The sequence below is a fragment of the Dama dama genome, chromosome 9 (assembly GCF_033118175.1).
Source record: "Dama dama isolate Ldn47 chromosome 9, ASM3311817v1, whole genome shotgun sequence".
In the NCBI taxonomy this organism is placed as follows: domain Eukaryota; kingdom Metazoa; phylum Chordata; class Mammalia; order Artiodactyla; family Cervidae; genus Dama; species Dama dama.
The window spans coordinates 33,409,510-33,428,725 of NC_083689.1; positions in this window are offsets into that span (position 1 = coordinate 33,409,510).

Sequence of the window (19,216 nt, forward strand, 5' to 3'; positions counted from 1 at the left end):
CTTCAATACCCCATTCTCAACAATGGATAGATCATCCAGATAGAATCAATGAAGACATAGGGGATTTGAACAACACTCAAGACCAAATGAGCTTCCCTGGTGAGCTCAGTAGTAAAGAATCCACCTGCCAATGCAGGAGACATGAGTTTGATCCCCGGGTTGGGAACATCCCCTGGAGAAGGAAGTGGCAGCCCATTCCAGCATTCTTGCCTGGAAATCTCATGGACAGAGGAGCCTGGCAGGGATCCTGACAGTCCATGTGGTTGCAAAAGAGTCAGACATGACTTAGCGACTAAACAACAATAGCAGACCAAATGAACCTAACATATATAGAACGTTTGATCTGATAACCAGCAAGATACACATTCTTCTTAACCACAACAGAACACTCTCTAGGACTGACGAAATGTTGGACCACAAAACAAATCTTAGAAAACTCAAGAGGATATCAAACATGCATCTTCTTTGACCACAGTGATATGAAACTAGAAATCAGTAACATGAAAAAAACTGAGAATGACCAAAAATGATCAAAGAAGGTATTAAAGAAACTGAAGTTTCTTGAGACAAGCGAAAATGGAAGTCTAGCATACCCAAACTTACGGGATATAGCAAAAGCAGTTCTAAGAGGAAAGTTCATAATAACACGTGTACCTTAAGAAATAGGAATATCAAGATATTACTTATCTGTGTAATCTTAAGAAATGATACACAGGAACTTATTTACAAAACAGAACTACTTACAGACATAGAAAACAAACTTATAGCTACCAAATACCAAAGGGGAGAGTCGGGAGGGGGAATAAATCAGGAGTTTGAGAGCAAAATATACACACTATTATATATGAAACAAGGACCTACCGTATGGCACATGCAACTACACTCAAAATCTTATAATAACCTATAATGGAGAGGGATCCGAATAAAATAAGTATATATTTGTGTGTGTGCATAACTGAACCCTTTTGCTGAACACTTGAAACTAACATGGCATTGTAAATTAACTATAGCACAATTTTTAAAAATGCAGGGCAGATATATGATATCAATTATATGCAGAATGTACAAAAAGGATACAAATGAGCTTACGAAAAAGAAATAGACTCACAGACGTAGGAAACAAACTATGGTTACCAAAGAGGAAAGGAGGGAAGGGATAAATTAGGAATTTTGGATTAACATATGCATATCACTATATATAAAATAGATTAACAACAAGAATCTACTGTGTAGTACAGGAAACTACATTCAACATTCTGTAATAACTTTTAATGGAAAAGAATCTGAAAGTGAATATATATAATAGGCTATAAAATATATAAATATCAATTCACATTAATTATATATATATTTTTTCAGATTACATGTTATTCTGTTATTATATGTGTGTATATATATGTATATAAAATCACTTTGCTGTACACCAAAAACGAACATGGCAATGTAAATCAACTACAATTTTTAAAAAGGGAAAAAAATTCCTAACAACTTTATACTTCAAGGAATGAGAATAAGAAGAACAAACTGAGATCAAAGTTAGTTGAAGGAAATAATAAAGATTAGAGCAGAATAAATAAGTTAGAAAACAATACAATATAAAAGATTAATAATCAAATTAAGAACTGGTTTTCTGAAAATATAAGCAAAATTGGACATGACTTAGTGACTAAACCACCATTACATTAGCTACAAGAAATGGGGAAAAGAGAGAACTCAAATCAACAAAATTACAAATAAAAAAGAGTTACCAATTGATATAACAGAAATACAAAGTCTCCTAAGAGGCTATTATGAACAAACATATGCCAACAAACTGGGCAACTGAAAAGAAAGGGAAAACCCCTTAGAAACATACAAACTACCAAGACTGATGGAACAGACTAATTACTAGTAAGGAAACTGAATCTGTAAACAAAAATCTCCCAACAAAGTAATACCCAGGACTAGTGGCTTTACTGGTGAATTTTACCAAATATTTAGAGAAGACTGCCTATCCATCAAAATCTTCCAAAAAATTGAAGAGGAACACTCACAAACAACAGCATTGCCCTAATAACAAAACCAGAAAAGGACACTACAAGAAAGGAAAACTACAGGCCAAAATTTCTGATAAATATAGATGCAAAAATTCTCAAAATAATTCTAGTAAACTGAATTCAGCAGCACATTAAAAGGATCATTCATCATGATCAAGTGGGATTTTTCCCTAGGACATAGGATGGTTAAATATACACAAATTAATAAGTGTGATATATCACATAAATAGAAAAAAAATCATACAATCACATCAATAGACACAGAAAAAGCTTTGAAAACTTCAATACCCATTCATGACCAAAAAACTTAACAAATTAGGTATAGAAGGAATGTATCGCAACATAATAAAGGCCATGTATGACAAGTTTACAGCTAGTATAATATTAAGTGATGAAAGGTTGAAAGCTTTTCCTCTAAGATCAAGACAAGACAAAGTCTCAACTCTCACCACTCCTATTTAACACAGTATGAAAGTTCTAGCCTGAGCAATTAGGCAATGAAAAAAACACAAAAGGTATCAGAATTAGGATGCAGGAATTAAATCTTGCCCTATTTACAGATAAAGTCATTTTATACATAGAAAATCCTCAAGATTTTATTAAAAACTGTAAGACCTAACCAAAAATTCTGTAAAGTTTCAGGACACAATATTAACATAAAAAATCAGTAGTGCTTCTGTATACTAGAAACTAATTATCTGAGTAGAAATAAAGAAATTGATCCCATCAATGAAACAGAAACAGATTCACAGGCATAGAGAACAGCCTAGTGGTTTCTAAGCAGGATGTGGATGGGGAGGGAGAGACTGGGAATTTGGAAATAGCAGATGCAAACTATTTAATGTATAACTAAATCATTTTGCTGTACATCAGTAATTAACATTGTAAATCAACTATACTTCAGTAAAATAAATTTTTACAGAGGAAGTTGATCCCATTTCTAATTGCATCAAAGACAATAATATACTTAGGCATAAATCTAATCAAGGAGGACAAAGATATCTATATGAAAAACTATAAGATATTGATGAAAAAATTGAAGAAGACACAAATAAACGGAAAGATAGTCCACACTCATAGATTGGAAGAATCAATATTGTTAAAATGCCAGTATTACCAAAAGCCAATGCAATCTCTATTAAGATGACATTGGCAATTTTTACAGAAGTAGGAAAAACACTCCTAAAATTTATATGGAATCACAAAAGACCCCCAAATAGCCAAAGCAGGTCTTAAAAAGAAAAATGTGGTAGGAGTCTCATGTCCTGATTTCAGCTATATTATAATGCTTTATTAATAAAAAGTATCATATGGACATAAAAAAAATACACAGACCAATGGAATAGAATCAAGAGTCCAGAAATAAACCCATGCATATACAGTCAAATAAAATTTGACAACAAGAATACTCTATGGAGAAAAGACAATCTCTTCAGTAAATGGTGCTGGGGAAATTAGGATATTCACACTTAAAAGGATGAAACTGAATACCTATCTTACACCACTTTCCCAAATTATTAATAACTTGAAATGGATTAAAGACTTAAATATAAGATGTGAAGTGAAAGTGAAAGTTGTTCAGTCATATCCAACTCTTTGGGACCCCATACAGTCTATGGAATTCTCCAGGCCAGAATACTGGAGTTGGTAGCCTTTTCCTTCTCCAGGAGATCTTCCCAACCCAAGGATCAAACCCAGGCCTCCCGCATTGCAGGCAGATTGTTATCCAGCTGAGCCACAAGGGAAGCCCAAGAATACTGGAGTGGGTAGCCTATCCTTTCTCCAGTGGATCTTCTTGACCCAGGAATCAAACCGGGGTCTCCTGCATGGCAGGCAGATTCTTTACCAAGTGAGATATCAGGGAAGCCCTTAAATAATATCTGAATTATAGAATGAACTTACACAACTCAACAGCAAACAAACAAATATCTCCCTCCCAAAACAACCACTTCACAAATAATTCAATTTAAAAATGAGAAAAGGACCTAAATAGACACTTTCCCAAAGAAAATAAATGAAAGGCCAACAGGTACAAAAGAAGGAAAATGCCCATCAAAACCACAAAATCACCTCATACCTGTTAGACTGACCATCACCAGAAAGACAAAAGATAGCAAATGCTGTCAAGATGTGAAGACAAGGGAGCCCCATGTACTATTGGTGGAATGGTGCAGCCACCATGGGGAACAGAATGGGGGTTCCTCAATAAATTTTTTAAAATTACCATATGATTTGGCAATTTCAACTCTGGGAATATATGTAAAGAAAATGAAAATACTATATTAAAAAGATATCTGTACTCCATTTTCATAGCAGTGTCATTTACAATAGCCAAGACACAGAAACAGTCTAAGTGTCAATTGATAGATGAATTCATAAAGAAATTATGCTATATATTCACACTGGATATTATTCAGCCATAAAAAGAAGAAATTACTGTCTTTTTGGCAACATGAATGTACCTTGAAGGCATTACACTTATTGTAATAAGTCAGAAAAGGAAAACAAATATTGTATGATCTCACTTTATGAAGAATTTAAAAAACAAATGAAAAACCCACCAAAATCATAGAAAAGAGATCACGTTTATGGTTACCAGAGGTTGAGTGTTGGGGGAGAAGAAATTGGAGGAAGGTAGTCAAAAGGTACAAACATCCAGTTATAAGATAAATCAGTACCAGGGACATAATTCACATTACTATCATTGCTAACACTGTATAGTATATATGAAATTCATTAAGAGAGTCTATTCTAAGGGTTCTGATTACAAGCAAAAAAACACTTTTTTCTTATTTTCTTTTTGTATCTGTGAGAGGATGGTTAATAACTAAACCTATGTAATATATGTAAGTCAAACCATTATGTATGCTGTATACATTAAACAGCACTTTATGTCAATTATATATCTATAAAACTGAGGAAAAGGAGAAAACATTAACTGTAAAAACCCTTTAATTATATAAGTTTAAAAAGCTAAAGAAGAACATGAACCAGGGACTAGATGAAATCAGAAAATGATAATCAATATAATAAGAATATTAAAAAAGATAGAGAAATAATTAAGAAGAAACAAAACAACTCTGGCCAGAAAAATATAATAAGTGAATTGAAAAATATGCCAGAAAGGTATAACTATTTACCCAAACATGCAAAAGAAAGAATCATCAAATTTTAAGACACATCATTTGAAATGATCAATTCTGAGGAGGAAAAAAAAAGTTAGGAAGATAAATAGAGCCTAAGGACCTTATGGGATACAATCAAACAGATCAATATGCACACTATAGGAGTCTAGTGGAATAAAAGAAAGAATGGGACAAAGATTTAATTTGAAAAAGTAATAGCTGAAAACCTTCAAATTTGAGGAAATACATGGAGATACAAATAAAAGAAGATAAAAGACCTCTAAGTAGAAAAAAAGAAAAAAAAACCTATTACAATCTGTTGAAAATTAACAATAAAGAAAAATATCCTGAACAAGATACAACAAGAGAAAAGTGACTCATCACATATTAGAGGTCTTCTCAAAGAGCCTAAGCAGATTTCTTGACAGAAACCTTGCAGGCTAGAAGGCATCAGGATGATAAATTTAAAGTGCAAAAAAAGACAGAAAACAGTCTACTTAGACTATTATACACAGTAAAAATATCCTCTAAAAGTCAAGGAGAAATTATGACATTCTGAAATAAACCAAAGCTAGGGAGTTCATTACCACTAGGCCTGTACTACAGGAAATATAAAAGGGAGTTTTTCACCTTGAAATGAAAGGATACCAGATAATACCTTGAGGACATAATGAAAATATAAAGTTTTCCAGTAAAGGTTAATGTATGAACAAAGATAAAACCAATATTTTAAAACAGAATTTAAAGATAAAAAAATAAAAATTTTATGTCTCTGTTGGGTAATAACATATAAAGGTGTAATTTGTGATCAACAGCATAAAGCTGGGTGAGGGTAGTTGTAAAGCAGTAGGTTTTTCCCCTCCAGCTTTACTGATGTATAGTTGACCAATAAAGAAAGAAAGATTTTGTAAGCAATTGAACGTAAGCTGTTATCAGTTTAAAATATATTATTATCACTTTACGATGTTATTTGTCATCCTTATAACCACAAAAAAACTATAGTATGTACACAGAAAGGAAACGAAAAGTGTATCACGATCCATCATTACAAAAATCAACAAAACACTGTCTGATTTGCTTCACTTAGCTTGATATATGATATGTGTAACTGATTCACTTTTCTGTACATCCGAAACTAACACAGCACTGTAAGTGAACTATACTGTAATATAAATTTTTAAAAATTTATACTCTCAGAACACATGAGAGTATAGAAGGAAATAAGGAACAAAAAAACCTATAGGACAAACAGAAAATAAAGAAATGGTAATAATAAAGCCTTTCAAATAATTCAGTAATTATTTTAAATGTAAGCAGTACATGTGTGCATGCTCAGTTGCTCAGTCATGTCCAACTCCTTGCAACCCTTAGGACTGTGGCCCGCTAGACTCCTCTGTCCATGGGATTCCAAGGCAAGAATACTGGAGTGGGATGCTATTCCTCCTCCAGGAATCTTCTTGACCCAAGGATCAAACCTGCATCTCCTGCATTGCAGGCAGATTCTTTACCATTGAGCCATTGTAGATTAGCAAAATGAATTAAATTGAAAGGAACAACTATGTGTTGTCTACAGGAGATGCAATTTAGATCTAAGGACATGCAGACTGAAAATGAAATAATAGAAAAAGATACTCCATGCAAGCAGTAATCAAAATAGAGTAAGAATGCTTATAATAATATCAGACAAGATAGTTTGTCAAGAACTGTTATGAGAGACAAAGATTTATAGAATCACAAAAAGATTAATTCAAGAAGATATAACAATTAGAAATATTTATACATGGAACCCTAGAGCTCCTAAAACACAAAGCAAATGGGCAGAATCAAAGGGAAGAATGTTAACACAATAACAGTAATACAATAAGAGTAGGAGACTTCAATACACCATCTTAATAATAGAGCATTGGAACAAAAGATCAAGAGGTTAAATAGATGACTTGAACAACACTGCAGGCCAATTTGGCTTAAGAGACATAATATTGAATACTTAATTTACCAAGTCAGTTCAGTTACTCAGTGGTGTCCGACTCTTTGCGACCCCATGGACTGCAGCACGCCAAGCTTCCCTGTCCATCATCAACTCCCAGAGTTTACTCAAATACATGTCCATTGAGTCGGTGATGCCATCCAACCAGCTCATTCTCTATTATCCCCTTCTCCTCCCACCTCCAATCTTTCCCAGCATCAGGGTCTTTTCCAATGAGTCAGTACTTGGCATCAGGTGGCCAAAGTATTGGAGTTTCAGCTTCAGCATCACTCCTTCCAATGAACACCCAGGGCTGATCTCCTTTAGGATGGACTGCTTGGATCTCCTTGCAGTCCAAGGGACTCTCAGGAGTCTTCTCCAACACCACAGTTCAAAAGCATCCATTCTTAGGCTCTCAGCTTTCTTTATAGTCCAACTCTCACATCTGTACATGACTACTGGAAAAACCATAGTTTTGACTAGATGGACCTTTGTTGGCAAAGTAATGTCTCTGTTTTTTAATATGCTATCTAGTTTGGTCATAGCTTTTCTTCCAAGGAGCAAGCGTCTTAATTTCATGGCTGAAGTTACGATCTGTTGTGATTTTGGAGCCCAGAAAAATAAAGTCAGCCACTGTTTCCCCATCTATTTGTCACGAAGTGATGGGCCCAGATGCCATGATGTTAGTTTTCTGAATGTTGAGTTTTAAGTCAACTTTTTCACTCTCCTCTTTTATTTTCATCAAGAGGCTCTTTAGTTCTTCACTTTCTGCCATAAGGGTGGTGTCATCTGCATTTCTGAGGTTATTGATATTTCTCCCAGCAATCTTGACTCCAGGTTGTGCTTCATCCAGCCCAGCATTTCTCATGATGTACTCTGTGTATAAGTTAAATAAGCAGGGTGGCAATATACAGCCTTGACGTACGCCTTTCCTGATTTGGAACCAGTCTGTTGTTCCATGTCCAGTTCTAACTGTTGCTTCTTGACCTGCATACAGATTTCTCAGGAGGCAGGTCAGGTGGTCTGGTATTCCCATCTCTTAAAGAATTTTCCACAGTTTGTCGTGATCCACACAGTCAAAGGCTTTGGCGTAGTCAATAAAGCAAAAGTAGATGTTTTTTTTTTGGAACTCTCTTGCTTTTACAATGATCCAACAGATGTTGGCAATTTGATCTCTAGTTCCTCTGCCTTTTCTAAATCCAGCTTGAACATCTGGAAGTTCATGGGTCACATACTGCTGAAGCCCGACTTGGAGAATTTTGAGCATTACTTTACTAGTGTGTGAGATGAGTGCAATTGTGTGGTAGTTTGGGAATTCTTTGGTATTGCCTTTCTTTGGGATTAGATGAAAATTGACTTTTTCCAGTCCTGTGACCACTGCTGACTTTTCCAAATTTGCTGGCATATTGAGTGCAGCACTTTCACAGCTTTATCTTTTAGGATTTGAAATAGTTCAACTGGAATTCCATCACCTCCACTAGCTTTGTTCATAGTGATGTTTCCTAAGGCCCACTTGACTTTGCATTCCAGGATGTCTGGCTCTAGGTGAGTGATCATACCACTGTGATTATCTGGGTCATGAAGATCTTTTTTGTATAGTTCTTCTGTGTATTCTTGCCACTTCTTCTTAACATTTTCTGCTTCTGTTAGGTCCATACCATTTCTCTCCTCTATTGTGCCCATCTTTGCATGAAATATTTCCGCGAAAGTGAAGTTGCTCAGTCTTGTCCAACTCTTTGAGACCCCATGGATTATAGCCTACTAGGTACCTCCATCCATGGAATTTTCCAGGTAAGAGTACTGGTGTAGGTTGCCATTTCCTTCTCCAGGGGATCTTCCCGACCCAGGGGTCAAACCTGGGTCTCGTGCATTGCAAGCAGACAGTTTTACCATCTGAGCCACCCTTGGTATCTCTAATTTTCTTGAAGAGATCTCTAGTCTTTTCCCATTTTATTTTTTCCTTCTATTTCTTTGCACTGACCACTGAGAAAGCTTTCTTATCTCTCCTTGCTATTCTTTTGAACACTGCATTCCAACGGGTATATCTTTCCTTTTCTCCTTTGCTTTTCACTTCTCTTCTTTTCACAGCTATTTGTAAGGCCTCCTCAGACAGCCACTTTGCTTTTTTGCATTTCTTTTTCTTGGGGATGGTCTTGATCCCTGTATCCTGTACAATGTCATGAACCTCCATCCATAGTTCTTGAAGCACTCTACCAGATCTAATCCCTTGAATCTATTTTTCACTTCCACTGTATAATTGTAAGTGATTTGATTTAGACCATACCTGAATGGTCTAGTGGTTTTCCCTACTTTCTTCAATTTAAGTCTGAATTTGGCGATAAGGAGTTCATGATCTGAGCCACAGTCAGCTCCTGGTCTTGTTTTTGCTTACTGTATAGAGCTTCTCCATCTTTGGCTGCAAAGAATATAATCAATCTGATTTCTGTGTTGACCATCTGTGATGTCCATGTGTAGAGTCTTCTTTTGTATTGTGGAAGAGGGTGTTCACTATGACCAGTGCGTTCTCTTGGCAAAACCGTTAGCCTTTGGCCTGCTTCATTCCGTACTCCAAGGCCAAATTTGCCTGTTACTGCAGGTGTTTCTTGACTTCCTACTTTTGCATTCCAGTCCCCTGTAATGAAAAGGACATCTTTTTTGGGTGTTAGTTCTAGAAGGTCTTGTAGGTCTTCAAAGAACCATTCAACTTCAGCTTCTTCAGCATTGCTGGTCAGGGCATAGACTTGGATTACTGTGATAGTGAATGGTTTGCCTTGGAAACGAACAGAGATCATTCTATCGTTTTTGAGATTGTATCCAAGTTCTTCATTTCAGACTCCTTTGTTGACTGTGATGGCTACTCCACTTCTTCTAAGGGTTTCCTGCCCACAGTAGTAGATATAATGATCATCTGAGTTAAATTCACCTATTCCAGTTCATTTTAGTTCGCTGATTCCTAAAATATTGATGTTCACTCTTGCCATCTCCTGTTTGACCACTTCCAATTTGCCTTGATTCATGGACCTAACATTCCAAGTTCCTATGCAATATTGCTCTTTACAGCATCGGACTTTTCTTCCATCACCAGCCACATCCACAACTGGGTGTTGTTTTTGCTTTGGCTCCATCCCTTCATTCTTTCGGAGTTATTTCTCCACTGATCTCCAGTAGCATACTGGGCACCTACCGACCTGGGGAGTTCATCTTTCAGTGTCCTATCTTTTTGCGTTTTCACACTGTTCATGGGTTCATCCAACCAAAACAGAATATTCTTCTCAAATATGTATGAAGTATTCTTTCAGGACAGATCACATGATGGATCAGAAATCAAATTTTAAAAAATTCAGACTATTCAAAGTATCTTTTCAATGATTAATAAAATGAAAAAGAAATCAAGAGCAGAAGGGAAACCAGAAAACTCATATATATATGTGGAAATTAAATAACACACCCATAAACAACCAGTAGGTCAAAAAGAAATGCAAAGGAAATTAGAAAATATCGTAAGAAAAATGAAAATTGAAACACAGCATACAAAAATCTTGTGGAAATAGTGCTAAGAATAAAATCCATAGTTATAAATACATTTTAAAAAAAGAAAGATTTCAAATCAACAACATAACCTTATACCTTAAGTAATTAAGTACATAAATAAACAAGACACAAAGCTAACAAAAAACAAAAAGGAAACAAAGGTTAGAGCACACAAAGAGAAAAAAATCAAGAAATTAAGTTGATTCTTTAAAAAGATCAATAATATTGGCAAATCTTTAGCTAGAATGACTAAGAAAGAAAGAGAAGACTCAAATAACTAAAATCAGAAATGAAAGAGGGTATTACTACTTGCTTTACATAAATAAAAAGAAATATAAGAGAGAAACTATATGCAAATAAAATTGGATAACCTAGGTGAATAGGCAAATTCCTAGAACCAAGACTGCATCCTGGATTGGGAATACATGTAAATCCATGGCTGATTCATATCAATGTATGACAAAACCCACTGGAAAAAAAAAAAAAATAATAATAATAATAAAAAAAAAAAGAAAAAATAATGCAAAAAATAAATAAATAAATAAGTCATTAGCAACTAAAAAAAAAAAAAGACTGCATCCTGAACAAAAGAAATATGAATAGACGTATAACTGTAAACAGATTGAGTCAGTAATGAAAAATACCACAATAAAGAAAAGCCCAGGAGCAGATGGCTTCCAAATATTTAAAGAAGAATTACAAATATGTGGGCAAAGTCAATTGTATTTCTATACATCAACAAAGAAAAAGGAAATTAAGTAAACAATTTCATTTACAGCAACTTTAAAAAGAATACTTAGGAATAAACTTAATGAAGGAATAAAAAGATTTATATACTGGAAACTATAAAATGTTGCTGAAAGGAATTCAAGATGACGCTAATAATTGGAAGGACATCTTGTGTTCATTGATTACAAGACACTTATTACTAAGCTAAAAGCACTCTTTGGCTTATTCATGTTGATACATGGCAGAAACCAATATATATTATAAGCAATTATCCTCCAATTAAGAATAAATTTAAAAAAATTTTTTAAAAGCTAAAAGCATTGTATAATAAAGTTCCTATCAAAATCCCAGTGACATTTTTTCAAGAAATAGAAAAATCCACTGTAAAATTCATGTAGAATCTTACGAGACCCTGCATAGCCAAAGCAATCTTAAAAAAAGAACAAAGTTGCAAGTCTTAACTTGGATTTCAAAACTTACTACCCATCTACAGTAATCAAATTAATCAAAATAGTTTGATACTGGCATAATGACAGACTTACAGACCAATGGAATATAATAAAGAACCCAGAAGTAAATCCTCACATATATGGTCCAAAGATTTTTCACCAAGGATACCAAAACCATGAAGGGAGAAAAGATAATCTTTTCAATAAATGGGGCTGGGAAAACTGGATATTTACATGTAAGAAGATGAGGTTGGACCCCAGCCTTATACTGTATACATCAGTTAACTCAAAATGGGGTCGAAGACCTAAATTTAATAACTAAAACTATAAAACTCTTACAAGAAACAGAATACCTTCATTACATTGGATCTGGCAATGATTTTTTGGGTATGACACCAAAAGCAAAAGCAACAAAAGAAAAAAAAAATAGATACATCGGAATATATCAAAACTAAAAACTTTTGTGTAAAACCCACAATCAACAGAGTGAAAAAGCGATCTATGGAATGGGAGCAAATATTTCCAATTTATATACCTGATAAGGGTTCAGTTCAGTTGCTCAGTCATGTCCGACTCTTTGCAACCCCATGAACCGCAGCACACCAGGCCTCCCTGTCCCTCACCAATTCCTGGAGTCCACCCAAACCCATGTCCATCGAGTCAGTGATGCCATCCAACCATCTCATCCTCTGTCATCCCTTTCTCCTCCTGCCCTCAATCTTTCCCAGCATCAGGGTCTTTTCCAATGAGTTAGCTCTTCTCATCAGGTGGCCAAAGTATTGGAGTTTCATATCCAGATATATAAAATACTACAAAAACTCATCAACAATGATAAAAATCAAATAACCCAATTAAAAAATGGCTAAGAACTTGAACAGACATTTCTCCAAAGAAGATATATGAATGGCCAATAAGCACATGAAAAGATGGTCACCATCACTAAACATTCACATCAAAGCCACAATGAGATATCACCTCACACTCACTAGAATGACCATTGCAAACACACAATCCAGGAAAACAACAGGTCTTGAGAGAGATCTAAAGAAATCAGGAAACTTGTTCTGTTGAAGGAATGTAAAATGTTACAGCCACTATGGAAAACAGTATTGCATTTCCTCAAAAAAATGAAAAAAGGAACAATCATATTGCATTATGCTTCATCAGAAATAAAGAACCAATAGGGTTCTTCAAAGAAACACAATAATTGGAGATTTATTATGAGGAATTGGCTCAAGTAGTTATGGAAGTTATGAGGTCCCAAGATCTACTGTCTGCAAGTCAGAGACATATAAAAGCTTGTGGTATAATTCAGTAAATCCAAGGACGGGAGAAACATAGGAGCCAATGATGTAAGTTACCAGCTCAAGGGAAGGAAAAGAAGACATCACCTGTCACAACTCAAACAATGAGACAGGAAAAAAGGAACAAAAGCCTCCTCTCTCTGCCTTTTGTTGTATTCAGATCCTCAATGGATTGGATAATGCTCACCCTTTTAGAGATGATAGTCTACTTTACTGAGTCTACCATTCAAATATTAATTTCAGCTGGAAAAAGAAATCCTGACATATGCCACAATGTGGATGAAGCTTGAGGACATGATGCTAAGTTAAATAAGCCAGTCACAAAAGGACAAATACTATACAATCATATGGGTCAGCTAGAGTAGTCAAATTCATAGAGAAAGTAAGTAGATCACTAGTTTCTAGGGCCCATGGGGAATGGGAACAGGGAGTTACTGTTTAAAGAGTATGAAGTTTCAGTTTTGCAAGGTGAAAAAGAGTTCTAGAGATGGATGTGATAATGGTTACTCAAATATATGAATGCATTTCATGACATTTGACCATACCCTAAAAAATGGTTAAGATGGCAAATTTTACATTATGGGCATTTTACCACGACAAAAAGTTTTTAATACAGAATTTCAGACCCCATGTGGATTTCCCGATTCTGTTTTTACGTGTTAACAAGATCACAGGACTTAGGCTAGAACACACATTCAGGAACAGTCCATATGTGGTTATATACATACAGGCATTAGTAAGAATTAGCAGAAATGGACCTAATAAAGATGTAACTCAGGCATTATATGTAAGATTAGGAAAATGAGGAGGAAGAAATTATTGGATCTCTGGGCCGTTAACCTAGAGAAGGGCACTAGGGTTTTTCTCTCCCCTTCCTCACCCTCCCTCTCCTCTTCTCTCACATCCCTTTCTCCAACTGGTGATCCTGGTGTGAAGGGTTCATCAAGCTTGATAGTGCTTGCAAGAGGAGAGACTGTCATCTCATTCTTCTACTGACTATCTACTAAGTCACATTTAGATTTAAAAGCAAGAAGGAGAGAACTGATGAGAGAAAGTATGATGAGAACAAAGAGGAAAAGCTTGCATCTCCACCAGATGGATGAGGATCTGAGGGAAGAGGTAGATGGACTGCTGGCCTGAGCAGCTGGAGTTTGTCAAGTGGAGTAAATTGGAGTCTAGTTTTTCCCCGACACTTCAAGGACAAAGTTAATGGCAGAAGCTGAGCTGTGCCAAAGTAAAAAGATAAGATGACCACATCTGTCACTCCTGAGATCAAGGAGACCACTCCAACTGCACACGCACAGGAAAGCTCCTTGGGGTCAAAAAGAGAGGGGGCACCACCCCATAATAGGCACTGTCAATCTCTCATAGGCCCCCATGCTGGAATCCATCTTGGCAAAAAATGTGCACATCTATCAAGAAGGGCCCTAAGATAGGTTGCATATTGGAAAAGAGCAGAGATAACTGACCAGAGAAGAACAAGGACCCAGAAGAACTGCTCCACATACATGATTTTAATGACCTCTCTGAAGTGCTCCTCATTAGGGAGATGCCTACACTCTTCTCTGGGTGTGTGTTTCTGCCTTGCTTCTGCTCTAAATAAACTGCTTCACTGTTCTCTTTGCACGCACTGTGCTTCCAGTAAACTCTGTCTGCTTTATAGTGTCTTTTTGTGGAATTCTTTCTCCAAAAAAGATAAGGACCAAGGTCCTCTCACCTACCGACATCAGATCCTTTGGGTCAGGGGGCGCTACGAAAGGGAGATGGGCCTGAACTAGTCTTGCTGGAACCCACAGAGAGGCCCGTGAATGAGAGGCTACAGGTTGGTCCCCCAACCCCCACCCCAGGGATTAGAGTTGAGGAGGGCAGAAAGAAGTCAAGCTGGAACTGGATGTTCTGTGTTAAAGAATGGTACAAGGGGGAGGTTCCCCAAGTTCGTGACCCTTTATCCCACTAAAACTTCACATGTGACTCGGGAGGGAGGTGTCTTCCGGCCTGCCATAGAGAATGCAGCCAAGCCTGTATTATAGAAACTACAACAACCCCGAAAGAGGACACAAAAAGATAGCAAGCTAAATCTGTCCCTTTCCTTCTCTCTCCCGCTCAGCTCATTCAGACAATGAGAAGAGCCAGAGGCAGGAAGAGAGAGGAGGGGGAGGTTCCCAGAAACGAATCTGACCACACTCTAAGTGTTACTGGGTGACCAACAACTGGAGTGAAAGGGCGGGCAGTGCCTTCTCCCCGCTCAGAAGCCCCCAACTCACAAGCCTGGTCTGGGTTGGGAGCAGCATAGAGCTTCATTATCCATGACTAGTTTTTAAATATAATTTCATTTTTTCAATACATAAAACATGTACATGGTTCAATATTCAAAAGTAACTCAAAGTTACAGGGGGAGGCATCTACTTCCCATACCAGTGTCCCAGCAAAATAGGGGCCCTCCCTGCTCGTGAGTGAGTGCTCAGTCGCTCAATCGTGTCTGACTCTTTGCAACACCGTGGACTGTAGCCCACCAGGCCCCTCTGTCCATGGGATTTCCCAGGCAAGAATACTGGAGTGGGTTGCCATTTCCTCCTCCAGGGGATCTTCCTGACCAATCCTCACCAAAAGAAAACCAGCATGTTCAGATTCTTTTACATCCTTCTAGAGATATTCTGTGCAGGTACAAGCAATAGTAACTGTTAACCACATTTTTTTATTTTCCCATTTAAAAATATAGAAAAATGACTGCAATAAGATACTTTTACCCACCTACCAGAAAGGATAAAACAAAAAAGATTGACTTCATGAAGTGTTGACATAAATGTGGTAACTAGAGTCCTCATATATCACTGGTGGAGAGTGTAAAATGTGACAACTACTTTCAAAGTGTTTGGCAGATTCTAACAAAGTTAAACATATATAATCTTATGACTCAGCAGTTTCACTTATAGGCATCTGCTCAAGAAAATTGAATGCAGATGTCCAAAAGACTTGTACATGTTGTTCATGGCAGTTTTACTCATAATAGCTCAAAATCAGAAATAACACAAACCCATCAACAGGACAGTGGACAAATTATGAATATTCATATAATAGAATATCACTCAAAAATACCCAAAAGAATGAACTACTGATACATGTAACAACATGGACACATTTCAAAAACATTATGTGAGTGAAAGAAGCCAGACATTACATGGTATGAGTCCATTTATATGAAAGATAAGAATAGGCAAAACTAATCAATGTTGTTAGAAGTCAGAGTAGTGTTACGTTTTGTTCAGGATGAGAGCAGTAAGGGATATTGTCTCACTCCTGGGAGTGAGGAATGTTCTATTTCTTGATCTGAGTGGTGATCACATAGGTGGATCCAAGTGTACAGATTTATTTATACAATTTACACACAGTATTATGCAATCCACTGTACAGTGAAATTCTCAATTTTCTTGATGTAATCATTAATCTTCTGAAAACTTAGTGTATATAAATTATATCTTAATAAAGTGTCATAAAACATAACAGTTAAGATTTAAATAAAATAAAATGAAAACAAATTTAAAGTCAGAAAAAAAAAGATTAGAATTTTAAACAGAATTCTAATAACTCAAAATACCTGGAAAGTTCTGACATCTGTCCAGGATATAGTTAGGCACAGGAGAGATTTAACAGAGTAAAAGAAATGATGAAACATAACATGGATTTATTCTTACATCTTATTGATTAGCGACTACCCAATAAGCCTGTTAAAATTCCATTATGGAACATTCAGTTATATATAAAATGAGGCTGTAAAAGTTGCTAATGGAACATGCATAGGTAATAGAAGTTAGAAAAAAACAATAAGAACAGGACAGGAATGTGAAACATTTAGGAGAATCATCAAAAAGCAAAAGGAAGTGGGGGGCAGGGAATAAAAGAGATTAAAAGAAATACAAAATGATCTTCTATTTTTTCTTAAAAGGCAAAGATCAGGCCTTCTTATTAAGAATCTGCTTGCCAATGCAGGGGATGCAGATTCAATCCCTGGTCTGGGAAGATCCCACATGCCATGGGGCAACTAAGCCTGAGTACCACAGCTACTGAGTCCTTGCTCTCAAAGAAGAGAAGCCACTGCAGTGAGAAGCCCTCACACAGTAAGGAAGGGTAGCCCCTGCTTACCACAACTAGAGGGAGCTTGCATGGGGCAGCAACAGCCCAGTGCAACCAAAAATGAATGTTAAAAAAGGCAAAGATTAAAAAGCAATAAAATATTAATATCTGTTAAATTTAGCTGGTGTCTGAATGTTTTTAAAGATATTTGTAAGCATTGTCTAAATACTTATTATAAAACAAAATGAGATGGATCTTTATATAGTAACAGAAAACTATCTCCAAGATTTACTGCAAGCCATCACAATTTGGATGCGAGAGTTGGACCATAAAGAAAGCTGAATACTGAAGAATTAATGATTTTGAACTGGAGAAGACTCTTGAGAGTCCCTCGGACTGCAAGGATATCCAGCCAGTCCATCCTAAAGGAAATCAGTCCTGAATATTCATTGGAAGGACTGATGCTGAAGCTCCAATACTTTGGCCACCTGATGCAAAGAACTGAATCATTGGAAAAGACCCTGATGCTGGGAAAGACTGAAGGCAGGAGGAGAAGGGGATGACAGAGGATGAGATGGTTGGATGGTATCACCAACTCGATGGACATGAGTTTGAGCCAGCTCTGGGAATTGGTGATGGACAGGAAAGCCTGGCGTGCCGCAGTCCATGGGATCACAAAGAGTTGGACATGACTGAGCGACTAACTGAAATGATCACAATTTTATAGCCAGCTTGCATTGGTGCTGTTAAATAAATGCATGCTTGTAAACAGAAAAATTCAAGAAGACTGACCCAGGAAAATGTTACTAGTCATTGCTCCTGGGTTATGAAGGAACTTTGATTTCACTATATGTTTAATAATAATTTAATATTTCCTTTCAGTATATTTATTAATATATAATATAATTGAGTGGTTTAGATTATATGATCTGTAAGGTATTTACAGGTTCTAAAATGCTATATTTTGATTTATATATTTAATCACATAATTTTCCAGAAAGGACTTTATTCTGAGAACTGATGATATAATTTTGAGAGAATACATATTTCAAGTTGAAACATCCTATTGAAATAATGAGAAAAATATTTTCTTTATTCTTTAATTGGCATTATGTCTGCACAACAGTCCATTCTAAAGTTACTGAATACTAACCTATATGCATTGTGTCACCATTGCACTGGGTTTTCCCCCCAATTTTACTGATTGATAATTGATATCATCACTGTATAAATTTAAGGAGTACAATATCACATGTGCTTTATACATATTGTGAAATACAATCACAATAGGTTCAGCTAACATCTATCATTTCATATAGATAAAAAGAAAAAAGAAATTAGAATTTACTCTCAAAATTTTTCCTATCATACAGCAGCGTCAACTGTTAGTATTAGTTGCTCAGTCAGGTCTGACTCATTGCAAGCCCTGGACTGTAGCCTACCAGGCTCCTCTGTCCATGGAATTCTCCAGGCAAGAATACTGGAGTGGGTTGCCATTCCCTTCTCCAGTGGATCTTCCCGACCCAGGAATAGAACCCGGGTCTCCTGCATTGCAGGCAAATGCTTTACCATCTAAGCCACCAGACAGGCCTAGTGTTAACTATAGCCATCATACTGTACATTAAATCCCTAGAACTTATTTCTCCTATAACTGGAAATGTGTACCTTTTAACCACCTTCATTCAATTCTGCCTCCTTCATCCTCAACCTCTGGTAACCATAAGCAGTCTAATCTCTTTTTCCATGAGTTTGCTTTGTTGTTAAGATTCCACATGTGAGATCATATACTATTTGTTTTTCTCTGATTTATTTCACTTAGCATAATGTCTTCAAGGTCCAACCATGTTGTTATAAATGGTAGCACTTTCTCATTTTTATAGATGCATAATATTCAATGGTGGGTGCGTATACCATTTAAAAAGTCTATTTTGTCTGATATAACTATAGCAACCCTTGTTTGTTCTCTTTAGTTACCATTGGCTGAAATGACTTTCCATCCTTTCAC